The sequence below is a fragment of the Castor canadensis genome, chromosome 10 (genome assembly GCF_047511655.1).
Source record: "Castor canadensis chromosome 10, mCasCan1.hap1v2, whole genome shotgun sequence".
Classification (NCBI taxonomy): domain Eukaryota; kingdom Metazoa; phylum Chordata; class Mammalia; order Rodentia; family Castoridae; genus Castor; species Castor canadensis.
In genome coordinates, this window is record NC_133395.1 from 126,038,260 (window position 1) to 126,058,613 (window position 20,354).

The following is a 20,354-nucleotide window of genomic DNA, read 5'->3' on the forward strand; positions in this document are numbered from 1 at the left end:
GGCAATTTATTTAATCTCAAGCATAAACAAATCAAACAGTCCTTTTGCCCTGCTCGACCAAAACATGCTTAAAGATCCATTAGTGTCTCTCTTGTCAATGATTTACAGACAAAGACACTTGGAGCTTCCTTCCAGTCCATTGGGTCAATAAAGCATTTTTAACACAGTCTTAAATATGCATTTCTGACATCCACTACAATAGATTCCAAGGGAGCTATTTTTGCGGCCTTGATCAAAAAAGTCGTATAAAAGCTAAAACTTTGTGCTTTTCCTCACATATTATAGCTTTTAAAAAGAAGAACCATTTGCAGTGAAATGAAAATGTAAGAATTCAAATAATCATATCAATTTAGCATCCCTTAATCTGTATTTTATCCATTTCCTCCCCCAAATGCCTTTATATATAAATACATATCCTTGCTCGACAATTAATAATGAATGATGCTTCCTTGTAGCTATCATGGTGCTTATTTTTAAGCTATTTCACTTAGAATACTAAGCTTTTCTTGTGCACATTTTAACTCTGCCTGAAACCAATGTTCTAAGTTGATTTTTCTAGAAGGGTTATTGGAAGGTAACTTCTTTGCACAAGATATATTTATCATTCAAGTTCATCACTGAAAAAGACCATGCAATAAAGGTTTAGGAAAAATTTCCAAAGGGGATTAATTCATATTCAATCCTTTTCTCTTTTTCTACCTTCTCTTTTCTTTTCTTTCTCTGCTCACACTCCATCTCTTCTTTCTTCCCTCTTATGCTTTTTCCTTTCCTTCCATATTCTTTCATAAATTCATATGATCATTCGATCATTTAGTGAGTGTATAATGTCTACTATTATGCCAGATACTGGAAACATGGAAGTGACAAAAAGGGGTGACCAACATGGAGTGTCCAGCCCAACAGGGGACAGGTGACTAGTCAACAATAGTAATTTGGAGTCATGCTGCAAAAGAGAACTTAAGTTTTGTCAAGAGAGCATGAAATGAGGGCCAAAGTAAGTCTATGCCAAAGAATTTTATTCAACAATATAGACCAAACAAGGCTTAGAGTCCAACCTTAGTTCTGGAGATAGACTGGTGAAACAGAAAAATCACATTCCTTACCATATATAGCAAAGTGAACATTATTTTAAAAATCTAAATCATGCATTATGAATATTATTGTGGGAGAATTATGTGAGCTTTAGGATCACCTAGCAGGAGAATATCTTTGCATAATTGTTTGGGAAGACCACCAAAGAAAATCTGAATGATAAATACAGGGTCATATGTACAGACAATACACTTATGTTCTTTTTTGATTTATTTTGAAGGCAATTTTCCCTGAATCAATGTTCCTTCTCCCCTAGCATATTTTCTTCTTTCCCAGGAAACCTGCTGTTATGATCATTTTGAATTGCTTGGCTATGTTTCCTTTTGGACAGGAACCCATTAACACCAAAATATACACTGAATATTCAATTCCCTGGCAGATGAGAAGGAACAGACATTAACAATTTTCCACAGGTGCCCATTTTAAATAGTTGACCCAATTTGTAGCCCAGAATGATCCAGTTGATTGGTTCAAGCTATTTCTGTTGGAAGTCCAGTCTGGGGGCAAACTGACTTATGATACCAACCTTCAGCTTTTAGCTATTGACGTGTCAGTTATACCTAACCTCATCCTTCTCTTTCCATCATGACACATAGTTGTCATCAGTGAGGAGTCCTTTTAGGAGAAACATTATCCTTTATAAAATTTTTATTTTATTTTTCTTTATTCATATATTCATATATGCATACATTGTTTGGGTCATTTCTCCCCCCTGCCCCTTCCCCTCTCTCTCCTCCCCACCCGCCTCACTTCCAATTTTGTTAAAGAGAAGACATAAACAATAATAAGAAAGACAAAGCATTTTTGCTCATCGAGATAAGGATAGCTATTCAGAGAGATTCCTAGCATTGCTTCCATGCACAAGTGTATTACAATCCGAATTGATTCATCTCTACCTGACCTCTTCACTACTTCCCGGTCACTTTCCCGTAGTGACCTCTGTCAGTTTAAGGTTACTGTATTAGCTCCTCTGAAGTTGGGACATCAAACACTTTCATGTTTGGGGTTTCCTATCTATCCCCTTACTCCGTATGTACTCTCCCCTTAGCATGTGACCCAAGTCCAACAACATTACTGCATTTGCCCTAGATCTAAAGTCTGCATATGAGAGAGAACATATGATTTTTGGTCTTCTGAGCCTGGCTAACCTCACTCAGGATGATGTTCTCCAGTTCTATCCATTTACTTGCAAATGATAAGATTTCATTCTTCTTCATGGCTGAGTAAAATTCCATTGTGTACAAGTACCACATTTTCTTGATCCATTCATCAATAGTGGGGCATCTTGGCTGTTTCCATAACTTGGCTATTGTGAATAGTGCTGTAATAAACATGGTTGTGCAGCTGCCTCTGGAGTAACCTGAGTTGCATTCCTTTGGCTATATCCCTAGGAGTGGGATTGCTGGATCATTTGGCAGATCTATGTTTAGATTTTTAAGAAGCCTCCATACTTTTTTCCAGAGTGATTGCACTAGCTTGTATTCCCACCAGCAATGTATGAGGGTTCCATTTTCCCCACATCCACGCCAAGACCTGTTGTTAGAGGTGTTTTTGATTATAGCTATTCTAAGATGGGTGAAGTGGAATCTTAGTGTGGTTTTGATTTGCATTTCCTTTATAGCCAAAGATGGTGAGCAATTTTTCATGTGTTTTTTGGTCATTTGAATTTCTTCTTTTGAAAAAGTTCTGTTTAGTTCAGTTGTCCATTTCTTTATTGGTTCATTGATTTGGGGAGAGTTTAGTTTTTTGAGCTTGCTGTATGTTCTGGTTTTCAGTCCTTTGTCTGATGTATAGCTGGCAAATATTTTCTCCCACTCTGTGGGTGGTCTCTTCAGTTTAAAGACCATTTCCTCTGTTGTGAAGAACCTTTCTAATTTTATGTAGTCCCATTTGTCCATCCTTTCTCTTAGCTGCTGAGCTTCTGGGGTTCTTTTGAGGAAGTCCTTGCCTGTATCAATTGCTTCCAGAGTATTACTTGCTCTTTCCTGTACTAACTTCAGAGTTTCAGGTCTGATATTAAGGTCCTCGATCCACTTTGAGTTGATATCAGTACAAGGTGATAAACATGGATCTAGTTTCAGTTTTTGGCAGGCAGATAACCATTTTCCCAGAAACATTTGTTTCTTTGAAGAGGCTGTCTTTTCTCCATCATATGTTTTTGGCATCTTTGTCAAAAATAAGGTGGGCGTAGCTGTGTAGATTCATATCCAGGTCCTCTATTCTGTTCCACTGGTCTTCATATCTTTTTTTTTGCCAGTACCATGCTGTTTTTATTGCTATTACTTTGTAAGATAGTTTGAAGTTGGGTATTGTGATAGCTCCAGCATTGCTCTTTTTGCTGAGTATTGCCTTGGCTATTTGTGGTCTCTTGGGTTTCCAAATGAACTTTAGGGTAGATTTTTCAATCTCTGTAATGAATGTCATTGGGATTTTGATGGGAATTGCATTAAACATGTAGATTGCTTTTGGTAGTATAGCCATTTTTACTATATTGATTCTACCAGTCCATGAGCATGGGAGATCTCTCCACCTTCTGTAGTCTTCCTCGATCTCTTTCTTCAGGGGTTTGTAGTTCTCCTTGTAGAGGTCATTCACATCCTTTGCTAAGTTTACTCCTAGGTATTTGATTTTTTTTGAGGCGATTGTAAATGGAATTGTTTCCATATATTCTTTCTCAATTTGTTCATCACTGATGTATAGAAAAGCTAATGATTTTCATAAGTTGATTTTGTATCCTGCCACCTTGCTAAAGCTGTTTATGGTGTCTAGGAATTTTTGGTAGAGGTTTTTGGGTCTTTAAGATATAGGATCATGTTGTCTGCAAATAGGGATATTTTGACTATTTCTTTACCTATTTGTATTTCTTGTATTTCTTCTTCTTGTTTAATTTCTCTGGCTAGGAATTCCAGGATTAAGTTGAATAGGAGTGGGGATAATGGGAACCCTTGTCTCATTCCTGATTTTAGGGGAAATGATTTCAGTTTTTCTCCATTAAGTATGATGTTGGCTATATGTTTGTCACATATAACCTTTACAGTGTTGAGGCACTTTCCTTCTATTCCTAGTTTTCTTAGAGTTTTTTTCATGAAATGGTGTTGGATCTTGTCGAAGGCTTTTTCTGCATTGATTGAGATGATCAAGTGGTTTTTGTCTTTGCTTCTATTATGTACTGTATTACATTTATAGATTTGTGCATGTTGAACCACCCCTGAATCCCTGGGATGAAGCCGACTTGGTCATGGTGGATGATCTTTCTGATGTGTTGTTGGATTTGGTTTGCCATTATTTTATTGAGGATTTTTGCTTCGATGTTCATTAAGGAGATTGGCCTATAGTTCTCCTTTTTGGAGATGTCTTTGTCTGGTTTGGGGATAAGTGTAATACTGGCTTCATAAAATGAGTTAGGCAGTGTTCCTTCCCTTTCTATTTCATGGAACAGTTTAAGGAGAGTTGGTATTAGTTCTTCTTTAAAGGTCTGATAGAATTCAGCTGAGAATCCATCAGGTCCTGGACTTTTCTTTTTTGGAAGACTTTATTGCTGCGTCAATTTCATTTTGTGCTGTAGATCTATTCAGGTGATTAATATCTACTTGGTTCAATTTTGAATGGTCATTAGTATCTAGAAATTTTTCCATTTCTTCAAGATTTTCAAGTTTATTTGAATATAGGGTCTCAAAGTAGTCTCTTATGATTCTCTGGATTTCTGTGGTATTTGCTGTTTTCTCCCCTTTTGCACTTCTGATTTTACTGCTTTGGGGTTTTTTTTTTCTCCTCATTTTAGTCAGGGTTGCCAGAGGTCTGTCAATCTTGTTTATTTTTTCAAAGAACCAGCTTTACATTTTGTTGATTCTTTGTATGGTTTTTTGTTTGTTTGCTTCTATTTCATTAATTTTGGCCTTTATTTTTATTATTTCTCTCCTTCTGCTTGTTTTGGGTTTTGCTTGTTCTTGGGAGATGCAGCATTAGGTCTTTTATTTGAGATCTTTCTGTCCTTTTAATACATGCACTCATGGCTATAAACTTTCCTCTCAGGACTGCCTTTGCTGTGGTCATGTTTTCATTTTCATTAACTTCCAGGACTCTTTTAATTTCCTCTTTTATTTCATCAATGACCCACTGATCATTGAGCAATGTGTTGTTAAGCTTCCAATTGTTTCCATATTTTCTGCTGTTGTTTTTGTAATTGATTTCTAGTTTTAAAGCATTGTGGTCTGATAGAATGCATGGGATTATTTCTATTTCCTTATATTTGCTGAGGCTTGCTTTGTGCCCAAATATATGATCAATTTTGGAGAAGGTTCTGTGAGCTGCTGAGAAGGATGTATATTGTGCAGAAGTTGGATAAAATATTCTGTAGACACCAGCTAGGTCCATTTGATCTATGGTATGATTTATTTCTAGAATTTCTTTATTGATTTTTTGTTTGGATGACCTATCTATTCATGATGGGGGGGTACTAAAGTCTAACACTACCACTGTGTTGGAGTCTATATATGTTTTTAGGTCCTTTGGAGTATGTTTGATGAAATTGTGTGCACTGACATTGGGTTCATATAGGTTGATAATTGTTATTTCCTTTTGGTGTATTTCCCCTTTTATTAGTATGGAGTGTCCTTCTTTATCTCGTTTGATCAATGTAAGTTTGAAGTCTATTTTGTCTGAGATAAGTATTGCTACTCCTGCCTGTTTTGGGGGTCCATTGGCTTGGTAAATCTTCTTCCAGTCTTTCACTCTAAGCCAGGGCTTATTTCTGTCAATAAGATGGGTCTCCTGTAAACAACAGATTGTTGGATCTTCCTTTTTAATCCAGTTTGCCAAATGGTATCTTTCGATGGGGGAGTTAAGTTCATTAACATTCAGTGTTAATATTGATAGGTATGTGGTGATTCCTGTCATTTAGTTGTTTTTGTTGTTTAAGGGTTTGATTGTGTGCAGCTAAAATAATATTACTCTCTTATTCCTTCTCTTTCCTTCTCCTGTGGTTTGGTGCTGCCTGTCCTCTCATGGTTTTGTTTGCTTTCATTTTCTGTGTGCAGAATTCCTTGAAGAATCTCTTGTAGTAGTGTCTTGGTGTTCATATATTGTTTTAGTTTCTGCTTATTGTGGAGGACTTTTATTTCTCCATCTATTTTGAATGAGTTTTGCTGGGTAGAGTATCCTAGGGTTAAAGTTGTTTTCATTCAGTTCTCAGAATACCTCACTCGATGCCCTTCTTGCTTTTAAAGTTTCTGTTGAGAATCTGCTGTGACTTTGATGGGTTTACCTTTGTATGTTATTTGTTTTTTCTTTCTTACAGCCTTCAGTATTCTTTCTCTATTCTCTGTGCTTGTTGTTTTAATGATAATATGTCATGGGGTAGTTCTATTTTGGTCAAGTCTGTTTGGTGTCCTGGAGGCTTCCTGTACCTGAATGAGCATAGCTTTCTCTATGTTTGGGAAATTTTCTGTTATTTTGTTGAATATATTACAAATCCCTTCTGCTCACACCTCTTCTACTTCTTTAATGCCCTTGATTCTCAGGTTTGGTCTTTTCATGGAGTTGGTGAGTTCTTGCATATTCCTTTTGCAGATCTTGTGTTGTTTGACTAATAGTTCTTCAGGTTTCCTTTAATTTCCATTTTATCTTCAAGTTCTGAGATTCTGTCTTCCGCATGTTCTAGTCTGCTGGAGTGGCCTTCCATTGTGTTTTGTATTTCTGTTTCATTCTTTTTTCTGAGGTTTTCCATATCATGGTTCTCTTCCTCTTTAATATTGTCTATTTTCATCTTTAATTCATTTGTGTCTCTATTAATAGTGTTCTCTGTTTCACTTTGGTCTTTATTTAGGGCTCCTATGAGTTCATATGAGTTCATTTATTTGTTTCTGTGTCTTCTCATATTCTTTATTTTTGGTGTCTTGAAATTTCTTGAGTGCCTCTTGTACATTTTGGTTGACCATGTCTAGTAACATCTCCATGAAATTCTCAGTGATTACTTTCAGGATTTCTTCTTTGAGGGTGTTCTTGTGGGCATGATTGGGTTCTTTGGCATCCTTCATATTTGTTTTGTTGGAGTTTGGAACTGCGTATCCATTTTCTTCATTTCCCTCTAAATCCTGTATTAAATTATTTTGTGGGGGAGAATTGGCTTCCATCCTTTTTTCATCTTCCCATTGCTCCACTTGGTACTGTGCATCTATGTTCTTGATAGGCTAGCTGGTGGTTTCAGTAAACTGTTTTCTTTCCCTTCATTTAATTTTGTTTTGTGGCTGTATTTGGTTTGTAGCTAAGTGTGTGTGTACTATTTCTGTTCCTGGTCTGGGTGTAATTTAGTATTAGCTAATTCACAATACTAGAACTAACCAAAAAAGAAAAAAAAACCCAAAGAAATCAACAGGGAGAAATGAACAAACAAGAAACAAAACAAACAAACAGACAAACAAACAAACAAACAAAAATTCCAGGTTCAGAAACAATAGAATGTCAGTCTTAGTTTAAGTTCTGGTGTTACTCCTCCAGCATCCAGTCCTGGTATTGTTATTTAAGCAGAAGCTCTATTGTACTCTTGCCAGGTGGTTGGGTAGTGTTTGTTTGTATTTTCTTCTTTATTTTTTCTTTTATTATTCATATGTGCACACAAGGCTTGGGTCATTTCTTCCCCTTGCCCCCACCCCCTCCCTTACCACCCACTCCGCCTCCTCCCTCTCCCCTCTACCCCCTCAATACCCAGCAGAAACTATTTTTCCCTTACTTCTAATTTTGTTGTAGAGAGAATATAAGCCATAATAGGGAGGAACAAGGGTTTTTGATGGTTGAGATAAGGATAGCTATACAGGGCATTCACTCACATTGATTTCCTGTGCATGGGTGTTACCTTCTAGGTTAATTCTTCTTGATCTAACCTTTTCTCTAGTTCCTGGTCCCCTTTTCCTATTGGCCTCAGTTGCTTTTAAGGTATCTGCTTTAGTTTCTCTGCATTAAGGGCAACAAATGCTAGCTAATTTTTTAGGTGTCTTACCTATCCTCAACCCTCCCTTGTAGCTAAAGCTTTTGTCATGTGCTCAAAGTCCAATCCCCTTGTTGTGTTTGCCCTTGATCTAATGTCCACATATGAGGGAGAACATATGATTTTTGGTCTTTTGGGCCAGGCTAACCTCACTCAGAATGATGTTCTCCAATTCCATCCATTTACCAGCGAATGATAACATTTCGTTCTTCTTCATGGCAGCATAAAATTCCATTATGTATAGATACCACATTTTCTTAATCCATTCATCAGTGGTGGGGCATCTTGGCTGTTTCCATAACTTGGCTATTGTGAATAGTGCCGCAATAAACATGGGTGTGCAGGTGCCTCTGGAGTAACCTGTGTCACAGTCTTTTGGGTATATCCCCAAGAGTGGTATTGCTGGATCAAATGGTAGATCAATGTCTAGCTTTTTAAGTAGCCTCCAAATTTTTTTCCAGAGTGGTTGCACTAGTTTACATTCCCACCAACAGTGTAAGAGGGTTCCTTTTTCCCTGCATCCTTGCCAATACTTGTTGTTGGTGGTGTTGCTAATGATGGCCTTTCTAACAGGGGTGAGGTGGAATCTTAGTGTGGTTTTAACTTGCATTTCCTTTATTGCTAGAGATGGTGAGCATTTTTTCATGTGTTTTCAGGCCATTTGAATTTCTTCTTTTGAGAAAGTTCTGTTTAGTTCACTTGCCCATTTCTTTATTGGTTCATTAGTTTGGGAGAATTTAGTTTTTTAAGTTCCCTATATATTCTGGTTATCAGCCCTTTGTCTGATGTGTAGCTGGCAAATATTTTCTCCCACTCTGTGGGTGTTCTCTTCAGTTTAGAGACCATTTCTTTTGATGAACAGAAGCTTTTTAGTTTTATGAGGTCCCATTTATCTATGCTATCTCTTAGTTGCTGTGCTGCTGGGGTTTCATTGAGAAAGTTCTTACCTATACCTACTAACTCCAGAGTATTTCCTACTCTTTCCTGTATCAACTTTGGAGTTTGTGATGTGATATTAAGCTCCTTGATCCATTTTGAATTAATCTTGGTATAGGGTGATATACATGGATCTAGTTTCAGTTTTTTGCAGACTGCTAACCAGTTTTCCCAGCAGTTTTTGTTGAAGAGGCTGCTATTTCTCCATCATATATTTTTACCTCCTTTATCAAAGACAAGTTGGTTATAGTTGTGTGGCTTCATATCTGGGTCCTCTATTCTGTTCCACTGGCATGTCTGTTTTTATGCCAGGACCATGCTGTTTTTATGGTTATTGCTTTGTAATATAGTTTGAAGTCAGGTATTGTGATACCTCCTGCATTGTTCTTTTGACTGAGTATTGCCTTGGCTATTCGTGGCTTCCTGTGTTTCCATATAAATTTCACGGTAGATTTTTCAATCTCTTTAATGAATGTCATTGGAATTTTGATGGGAATTGCATTAAACATGTAGATTACTTTTGGGAGTATCGACATTTTTACTATGTTGATGCTACCAATCCATGAGCATGGGAGATCTCTCCACTTTCTATAGTCTTCCTCAATCTCTTTCTTCAGAAGTGTATAGTTTTCCTTGTAGAGGTTGTTCACATCTTTTGTTAGGTTTACACCTAGGTATTTGATTTTTTTAGAGGCTATTGTAAATGGAATTGTTTTCATACATTCTTTTTCAGTTTGCTCATTGTTAGTGTATAGAAATGCTAATGATTTTTCTATGTTGGTTTTATATCCTGCTACCTTGCTATGCTACTGATGATGTCTAGAAAATTCTGAGTTGAGTTTTTTGGGTCTTTAAGGTATAGGTTCATGTCATCTGCAAATAGGGATATTTTGACAGTTTCTTTACCTATTTGTATTCCTTTCATTCCTTCTTCTTGCCTAATTGCTCTGGCTAGGAATTCCAGTACTATGTTGAATAGGAGTGGAGATAGTGTGCATCCTTGTCTGGTTCCTGATTTTAGAGGGAATGGTTTCAGTTTTTCTCCGTTAAGTATAATGCTGGCTGTAGGTTTGTCATATATAGCTTTTATAATGTTGAGGAACTTTCCTTCTATTCCTAGTTTTCTTAGAGCTTTTATCATGAAATGGTGTTGAATCTTATCAAAGGCTTTTTCTGCATCTATTGAGATGATCAAGTGGTTTTTGTCTTTGCTTCTGTTAATGTGGTTTATTACGTTTATTGATTTTCGTATGTTGAACCACCCCTGCATCCCTGGGATGAAGCCTACTTGGTCGGGGGAATAATCTTTTTGGTGTGTTGTTGAATTCGGTTTGCCATTATTTTGTTGAGGATTTTTGCATCAATGTTCATTAAGGAGATTGGCCTACAGTTCTCCTTTTTGGAGGTGTCTTTGCCTGGTTTTGGGATAATTGTAATACTGGCTTCATAAAATGTGTTTGGCAGTTTTCCTTCCCTTTCTATTTCATGGAACAGCTTAAGGAGGGTTGGTATCAGTTCTTCTTTAAAGGTCTGATAGAATTCAGCAGAGAATCCATCAGGTCCTGGACTTTTCTTTTTGATTGCTGCTTCAAGTTCATTTTGTGTTATAGATCTATTCAGGTGATTAATTTCCTCTTGGTTCAGTTTTGGATGATCATATGTATCTAGAAATCTGTCCATTTCTTTAAGATTTTCAAATTTATTTGAATATAGGTTCTCAAAGTAGTCTCTGATAATTTCCTGGACTTCCATGGTGTTTGTTGTTATCTGCCCTTTTGCATTCCTGATTCTACTAATTTGGGTTTTTTCTCTCCTCATTTTAGTCAGGTTTGCCAGGGGTCTGTCGATCTTGTTTATTTTTTCAAAGAACCAACTTTTTGTTTCATTAATTCTTTGTATGGTTTTTTTGGTTTCTATTTCGTTGATTTCAGCTCTTATTTTTATTATTTCTCTCCTATTTGTTTTGGGAATTTGCTTGTTCTTGTTTTTCTAGGAGTTTGAGATGTATCATTAGGTCATTGATTTGGGATCTTTCAGTCTTTTTAATATATGCACTCATGGCTATAAACTTTCCTCTCAAGACTGCCTTAGCTGTGTCCCATAGGTTCCGATAGGTTGTGTTTTCATTTTCATTGACTTCCAGGAACTTTTTAATTTCCCCTTTTATTTCATCAATGATCCATTCTTCATTAAGTAATGAGTTATTTAGTTTCCAGCTGTTTGCATGTTTTTTGTCTTTACTTTTGTTGTTGAGTTCTACTTTTACTGCATTGTGATCAGATAGTATGCACGGTATAATTTCTATTTTCTTATATTTGCTGAGACTTGCTTTGTGCCCTAGGATATGATCTATTTTGGAGAAGGTTCCATGGGTTGCTGAGAAGAATGTATATTGTGTAGAAGTTGGATGAAATGATCTGTAGACATCAACTAGGTCCATTTGATCTATTGCATATTTTAGATCTTGAATTTCTTTATTGATTTTTTGTTTGGATGACCTATCTGTTGATGATAATGGGGTGTTAAAGTCTCCTACAACCACTGTGTTGGCATTTTTATATGCTTTTAGGTCTTTCAGGGTATGTTTGATGAAATTGGGTGCGTTGACATTGGGTGCATACAGGTTAATGATTATTTCCTTTTGGTCTATTTCCCCTTTTATTAGTATGGAATGTCCTTCTTTATCTCATTTGATCAATGTAGGTTTGAAGTCTACTTTGTCAGAGATAAGTATTGCTACTCCTGCCTGTTTTGGGGGCCATTGACTTGGTAAATCTTCTTCCAGCCTTTCATCCTTAGCCTATGCTTATTTCTGTTGGTGAGATAGGTCTCCTGTAAGCAACAAATTGTTGGATCTTTCTTTTTAATCCATTCCATCAAGCGGTGCCTTTTGATGGGTGAATTAAGTCCATTAATATTAAGCGTTAGTACTGATAGGTATGTGGTGATTCCTGTCATTTAGTTGTCTTAGTTGTTTGAAGGTTTGATTATGTGTACCTAAGTTGAGGTTACTCTCTACTGTCTTGCTTTTTCTTTTCCTGTGGTTTGGTGTTGCCTGTCTTTTCATGGTTAAGTTGGGTTTCACTTTCTGTGTGCAGAATCCCTTGAAGAATCCTTTGTAGTGGTGGCTTTGTGGTTACATATTGTCTTAGTTTCTGCTTATCATGGAAGACTTTTATTGCTCCATCTATTTTGAATGATAGTTTTGCTGGGTAGAGTATCCTGGGGTTGAAATTATTTTCATTCAGTGCCCGGAAGATCTCACCCCACGCTCTTCTTGCTTTTAATGTTTCTGTTGAGAAGTCTGCTGTGATTTTGATGGGTTTACCTTTGTATGTTACTTGTTTTTTCTCTCTTTCAGCCTTCAATATTCTTTCCTTAGTTTCTGAACTTGTTGTTTTAATGATGATATGTCATAGAGTAGTTCTATTTTGATCTGGTCTGTTTGGTGTCCTGGAGGCCTCTTGCATCTGTATGGGAATATCTTTCTCTAGATTTGGGAAATTTTCCATTATTATTTTGTTGAATACATTATGCATTCCCTTCACTTGAACCTCTTCTCCTTCGTCAATGCCCATGATTCTCAAGTTTGGTCTTTTGATGGAGTCGCTGAGTTCTTGCATTTTCTTTTCACAGGTCTTGAGTTGTTTAATTAATAGTTCTTTGGTTTTTCCTTTAATTACCATTTCTTCTTTAAGTTCTGAGAATCAGTCTTCTGTTTGTTCTATTCTGCTGATTGTCCTTCCGTTTTGTTTTGCAGTTCTGTTTCATTCTTTTTTCTGAGGTTTTCCATATCCTGGCTGGTTTCCTCTTTAATGTTGTCTGTTTTTGTCCTGAGTTCATTTATGTGTTTATTCATCGTGTTCTCTGTTTCACTTTGGTGTTTATACAGTGCTTCTATGGTTTCCTTTATTTCTTCTTTTGCTTTTTCAAATTCTCTATTTTTGTTGTCTTGGAATTTCTTGAGTGTCTCCTGTACATTTTGGTTGACCCTATCAGTATCATCTCTATAAAATTCTCATTGAGTACCTGTAGTATGTCTTCTTTTAAATTATTCATTGTGTCCTTTGGCATAGTTTATCTTCATTTTGTTGGAGTCTGGACCTGAGTACCTGTTTTCTTCATTCCCCTGTGGTTCCTGTACTAATTTTTTGCTGTGGGGAAACTGGTTTCCCTGCTTTTTCTGACTTCCTGTCATTGTCTTTGGTGTTGTTACTGTCCCTGTACTGTGTGCAATTAAGTATTTTCTAGCCTGTAATAATAACAGTGGTAATATTTAGAATGGAAGGGTGAGCTTAGATGGAAAGCATGAAGTTCAAGAATTGGGAAAAACAAATACACAAACTGGAAGGAGAAAACAGAACAAGGTATTAGACAAGAATATTTCAAAGGTATAAACAGGGAGCTTTAGTGTACTAATCGACAGTAAGCTGAACAGACATTAGAGAGACAGAGAGAGGATTGAAAATAAAAAATAAAGATAAGAATAAAAATAAAAAATAAATAAATGAAAGAAAAATCTTTATATAAAAATATATTAAAATAAGATGAAAAAATAGAAAATTTAAAAAAACAAAAAAACAAAAAAAACAAAAAACCTCCAAGTTCAAATGCAATGAAGTTTCAGTCTTAATAATTTGGGTGTCTGTCTGTCTCCAATCCTGGAGATGGTGCCTCAGATGTTGTTCTGTAATTGTCTCATCAAAGGGGATGCATAAAGTAGAACAAAACTACACACACATGCACAAAAAAACCCCACCAAGTGTCCCAAGTTCAAATGCAATACAGTTTCAGTAAGTTTTTCAGCTTGCAGGTATAATTTGGTTGTTCTCTCATCAAAGATAGAGAGACAAAGAAAAAAAAGAGTCTGGAGACAGTTCTGAGAATGGTATCTGCAGCTGTGGCTTGCCTGCCCACTGCTGTTAGCCTGCTGTTGCTGGGGGTGTTATTTATGCAGATCTCTGGGGTGAACTTAGCACTCACCTAGCCCTGCAGGCTTTGTTTGCTCAGATTTGTCCTGTGCGTGAGCCTCTGCTACAAGCTTTCCCCTTTTCCTAAGCACACTGGGAAAAGTGACACTGCACCCGCGTTGTCAGGCCTGCATGTTTATTTACAGTTCATGTGGGAGGTGGGTCTTCCCCCCTCTCCTGTGCAGTTTTCCTCCCACTGCCACTTTCACAAGCTTTCCTGCTCCTGATTAGTGGGCGGTGATGCTGCTCCTGCCAGCCGCCATGTTTGTTTACAGTTCACATAGGAAGTGGGTCTTCCCTCCTCTCCTGTGGAGTTTCCTCCCTCTGCCACTCTCACAAGTTTTCCTGCTCCTGGTTGCTGGGTCACGCCCCCACTCCCGCTCCCGCCAGAGCCTCTCCGGCCCACCCGGCTTGTTTATTTACAGTCCCGGGATGGATTGCCTTCACCCAATCTTCAGCGCTCAGGGCACCCCACCCTTTTTCCTGCGTGTCTTTATTGCTCTTATTGTTTATTACTCAGTTTCTCTTTTTTCCCTGGGTGAAGGTCAGTCTGTCCAGGGGACTACGCTGCTCAGGCCCAGGCTTGTCTGTGGGAGTACCGCGTACCGCAAAGCTCACCTGGTCTGCGTCTTCCCAAGCCATCTGAGTGCTGGCGACTGGTGGCCCCGGGGGCCCTCCTGGTTTCTCCGTTTAACGTGAAGTGGAGATTCTCTGCCTCTTCTGTCTTTCAGAGGCAGCTGCTTGGTCAGTTCCTTCCTCAGTGGGGTGTGGGAGTTTAAGTTTGTAAGTTGTCCTCAGGTTCCAGAATCAGCTCAGTAGCCCACCAGCTGTCCTGTTATGGAGTTGGGTTTTCCCTGTGTTTGATTACTGGGGGCTCGTTTCTTTGCCTCGCCCCCTTTTCGGGGGCAAGGTCAGTGATCCGTCTACCGGCCCCCTGCTGTCAGTGTGTTGTGATGGTTTGCTGTTTGTTTTTCAATTTTGCAGTGTTGTTTGACTTTGGATGTTGCTCACTGGCTCAGGAGATGAACTTTGTGAACTGCTACCTGCCCTATTTCAGGCAGTGGTTTATCACCTGCCTGCTGTTGGCCCTTCTGCCTTTCTAGCCTTTGTTTACTGAAGTTCACATGGAGATTAGCTCCTTGCCCCTCCCCCTTCTCCAGTGCACTTTCAGAGTTCCTGCCCCCTCTGCTGTGTGCTAGTTTTCAGTTAGTTGTTTATTCAGTTTTTTGTTTTTGTTTTTTTTTGTGGGGGGAGGGGAGGAAAGGATGGGAACTATGCTGGTTTATCCCAGGGTGGCTGAGGGAATACCATGTGACACTTGGTGCTCACCTGTTTGGTCTGCCAAATGTCTCCCAAGCAGGTTTGCAGCCAGAGTCTGGCGGTGGTGGGAGCCCTCTTGTTTTCTCAGTGTAATGTGGCATGGAGAAGCTTTCTATGGGTTAGGGGTTCAGGGTTTTGATTCTCCTTGGTGCTTTATTTCTGCCAAGTGTGGCTCCAGTGTCTCTGCAAGATTTTTGATTCATGGAGCTCATGCTGTCTGCTTCTGTGCCCTAATCACCATCTTGGATCCCTCCCATTATCCTTACCAGTTCATCTTCATTGTGTTTGCTCACTTGTACAGGGCAATACACTGATGTATTGAGTGGAAAGGAGGTCTCATTGGTAGGAGTATGTTAGACCTGGCATTTTTTAACTTCTACAGATCAGAGAGAGTTAATGCTGCCAGAAATAATTTTGAAATGCTGTCTCTCCTCTCCTCCCCACTTTGGATATTAGATTCTTTCTTTCCATATTAAAAATAGGTTTGATAACATACTCTGACCTGTGTCAAACCCAAAGAAAGAAAAGAGGAGATGGAGCAATATCCTGTAGAGCTTTCTTGCAGGGAAATTTCTCTTCCACTTGGGTGAACAAAGGTAAAGGAAATAAGAAGTAGTGTGGCCATTTTGAAGTTTTTTAGTAGAGGGAAAATTAGGACATTGATGGACATCTAACCCATCTAACTTTTTTAGATTGATCAAGGTTAACCAGATAATTACTGCACTTATGTCCTAATTTGAAGAATAATGGGGCCCTGTATAGTTCTAGATTTATGGTATGAGATCAATTTCTTACAGATGGTTTGTCTTAGATGATGCAAACAATAATCTCGAAAACCTGAATTGCACAGACAACAGCCATACTGATGGCTTATTCACACCACATCCTTTGCCATTAGTTAATAGGTGATTTCCCCCATCTTATTTTTGGATGTACAGATGCTAAGTAGAATCCAGAACTGACCATTTCCCAGACAATCCATATGCAAAAAAAAGGGAAGTTCAATTTTCTGAGTACTTAAATGACTCTGCTTTGAAATGTCATAGGTCATTGTGAAATCATTTGGACTTGGATCAAGATAAATTTAGGAATGGAGTGGCACTGGCGCCAAGACAAAGGCTGAAAGACATTTTACATGACGAATGTCATAATTATGATTTTGAAATAACCTTGGAATTTAGGTTTAAAGAAACAGTTCACTAGGCAATCCTTAAAATTCAAAAACAATAGATTAAAAGGAAAAAATTCCTGGTTTCTGGAAAGGATCATGACAAACCTAATTCTTCCTTTTTATAGGGGGCAAATTTTGGTTTCCATTCTTCTTTTTCCAAGCATCCAACTGATAAGGACAAATGGGTAAATTGACTTTAACTGCAAAGAAGACTTTGCAGTTACTTCTAGTGGGTCTTGAGAAATCCAGAATCCCACCATTTTATCTTCTTAATCACTTCTCGTACTTTTGGTAGGCCAAAGTAAACGTGGGCTCCTCATATAGGCAAAAAGTAAAAAATATAGAAATGAATGGTGAGTGATAATTTGCAAGTTTCCTATACCCTATCTACTATACCAAAGACGTCCAACTTTCTCAAATGAAGTCCATAGTCATGTGTCCATCCATCCATCCATCCATTCCTCTATCAATCCCTCCATCAATACTTTATTTAATACTAGCTTTAGAGAACTGATAATCAGATAAATACAGTTTTCACTTCTTATCAGGGGACTATCTTTGAGGAATTTATTATTAAATAATTAGAGTAACAGTCTTCTTTCCTTTGGAGAAGGTAACTGAGCCCCCTCAGATAATCTAGAGAGCCCACAAAGCATAATTTGAGAACAAAGGACTATACATGTGAGTGAGCCTTTTCCTATCAACAATATGGCATTTTTATTTTGCAAACATAAACCAGTGTATTAGGGGTCCATGGTCAAGATAGATTGGAAAATTAAATTGCTCTGGTTAATGGTGGCTAAGTTATTCAGAAATGTAAGCCCTGGGAATTAGGGGATGTGACCATAGTGAGCCAATCAGGTCTTCTATACACCAAGGTGTTTAGGGTTCTACCACATCCACTGAGACCTAGTTCTAGGCCATGTATCAGTAGTATCCAAGCAATTGGTGTAATTAAAGCCATAGTTCAACTTGTCAAAAATCAGATGAGCCTGTTATTTAAAGCAATACCTTCCTCGCTTCCTATGTATAAGTCCATCATCTCTGAGTCTAAGGAAAACGTGGCCTAGGGTCATTGACTTTATATGTATAGTTTAAATGGAAATAAAAAATTTGTCTCCAAATTCCAGTTATGAAGCTCTCTTCCTCTATTTGGAGAAATGGCAGCATGTTTTCCAGGTTGGAATGGGAAAAGAGTACCACATATGGGGTCAGAGGATCTGGAGTATGCTCCCAAAACTGACAGATAGTTTCTAGGTAAACATGGGCAAGGTTATAAAACATTCTTGATGTCAGTTTCCTCTTTTGTAAAATGGGAGTAATCAGAACACCATTTGGGCTTTTGTGAGTGTAAAATGAGTTGAAAATTTTTATTTTATCTGCTATGGTACCAGGGACATGGGAAAAAACTTATAAATGATTATCTTCTTTGATATTATTATTATTATCACCATTAATTATATTGCTGTGTCTTTCTTCAAAGTGTGTATCCTGGTTAGATAATGTAATAGTAACAGTCGTATATTAAACAGTTTTGAAGAGTAAATGAAATGTGTGTTAAAAGCACATTTTCAACCCTGGTAATATGCCAGACATTGTTTAATACATAAAACATTAGGAATCCCTGTTTCTAGGAGTTTATTCTCCAATGAGGTGCACACAGACAATAAGTATAACAAATAAGTAAATTGCATATAGTATTTGAAAGTTACAGGTGCTCTATAAGGGGAGGGGAAGCAGACACACATAGATCAAAGTAAAAGTACTCATGTGTGCCAGCTAAGGAAATTATGATTTATTTTAAACAGAGTGAACAGGTATGCCTCTGATAAAGGTAGCATTTGAGCAAAAATGAATTAAGAGTGAGCCAAAGGTCTGCTGGGATAGGGTAATGGAGAAACTCTTAGTTTGTATTGTGCCTGGCATGTTAAGGCAATAACTGGCAAGTAACCTGTGTCCCTTAAGGAAACTGAAGAAAAAAGAGAGTGATAGAAAATGAAGTCGCACACAATAGTTGGGGAGGAGGGTCATTTTGGACACTTATGTTTGATAATCATCCTGAGTAACGTGTCAGACTTCCTTTTGGAAGTTTTTCATTAAAAAAGAGTTACTACTTGAGATAAGATGTAAAAGGAGTTTTGGAGTCTAATTGACTGGAGTCACACTTCTGGGCAGTTAGTCAACATTTATGAGCTTCAACTTTTCATCTGTAGAGTTGGGGGCAATTCCTACCTTCCTACCTTGTAAAGTTGCTGGGATCTAGTATGTTAAATGCATGATTTAGCACATCTGACTTTGTAGTTTCTGACATGCCTATAAATCAAACAAGATTCAAATACATCATGGGAGTTTTCAAAGGCCTTGTGCTATTTTGAATCATAAATGTTAGTTTAGTCTTGTATTAAAGCCAGTGGTGACTTTAAAACTAGGGCATCTTAATGAAGTGTAGAACTACCTATTACTGATTTGACTTAAGATTGTTGTAGCTGACAATTATGAGCTAAAGCAACATGATTGCAGGTGTCTGTGTTAGAGTGTAATGTGTGATCAACCCCATTCCATTAACTCTAATCCTAGGGTTGTATGTATGGAGACAGGGAGTTACTCTCCTGTGATCCAAGTTCAAGCCTTCTTACTTTCTGCTCAATGTTTTGCAATGATCATTAGTTTCTTCTGCTTTGCTACTTTGCCCTGCTCTGACTACTCTCTCATACAGCTGACAGGGTGATGGCCCTATAACAACACCCAGTTCACACCACTACTCGGCTCCAAAAATCCCAATTTAGGCTTCTTTGCAATAGTGAGGCATGTCTCTGGAGGGAGAGGCCTTCTCCAGTTTAATTCTATCTCAATTATGCAAGAAACCTCAGTTCCATGTACTTTAATTTTTTTTAATGTTCTGACAAGCATTGTAGAGGAATGGCTATCTCTAAGATATAGCCATGAAATATATGAGATGACAGAACATCTTGAAAGCCCATAAAGTAAGAAAAAAATAAAAATAAATCCACAATGATTGAATGTATTGAAGGGATACTGAAGCCAACAGAAAAAGTCCATAATATCAAGGCTGGAACATTTTGAGCAACTACATCACATAGACTTGGATTAGAATGCAATGAATAAATAAATGTCCATGAGTCTGTACTGATATAAATAAACAAATAAGTGAAAAATAGAGGAGAAGGTATAAATCTCTCTTGCAGAAGAATTTTAAGTAATTTTATTAGATACTGTCATTGCGAGGAGGTGGAACATAACCTCTTGTGTGTAGTGATGCCTTCCAAAGAGTATAGTATAGAAAGGAGAAAGAAGAAATAACTTTACAGTGAAGAAATCTAACAAGCACTACCTCATCCAAGTGTCCAAGTTCAACATCAATAGTGATAAGCCTTTGATCAGATATAATGAAAAGGCCATTTTGTACTCCTCCAAAAACACATAATATCTGCCTAATCACGAGAAAAGCATCATGCAGATCCCAATTTAAAGATGTTCTAAAAATGTCTTAAAGACCTGACCAATATTCCCCGAAATTGTTAAGGTCATCAAAAAGCAAGGACTTTTTGAGCAAATGTGACAGCAAAGACAAGCCTAAGAAGATAAAGCCTAATAATGTAATGTGGTATGAGGGATGGGACCCTGGATCTGAAAAGATAAAACCTAAGGAAACCTGAATAAAGCCTAGGCCTTAGTTAATATTAATGTGTAGATATGGACACAAATGTACCATAATAAAGATGTTAATAATGAGTTTAAAGATAAGAAATAATAGAGGATATGTATTTAGAAACTCTTAGTACCACAAATTTTCTGAAAAATATAAAATTATTCTAAGACAAAAGGCTTTTTTAAAAAAGTATCAAAGTCTCACATTAGTGAA

At 37.5% G+C, this 20,354-nt stretch overlaps 1 protein-coding gene across 2 annotated transcripts in view; it reads left to right on the top strand.

Moving 5' to 3' along the window:
- Window positions 1-20,354, top strand: part of LOC109677361 (chemokine-like protein TAFA-1) — a 528,286-nt gene that overhangs the window by 383,813 nt on the left and 124,119 nt on the right. The window lies entirely within an intron of this gene.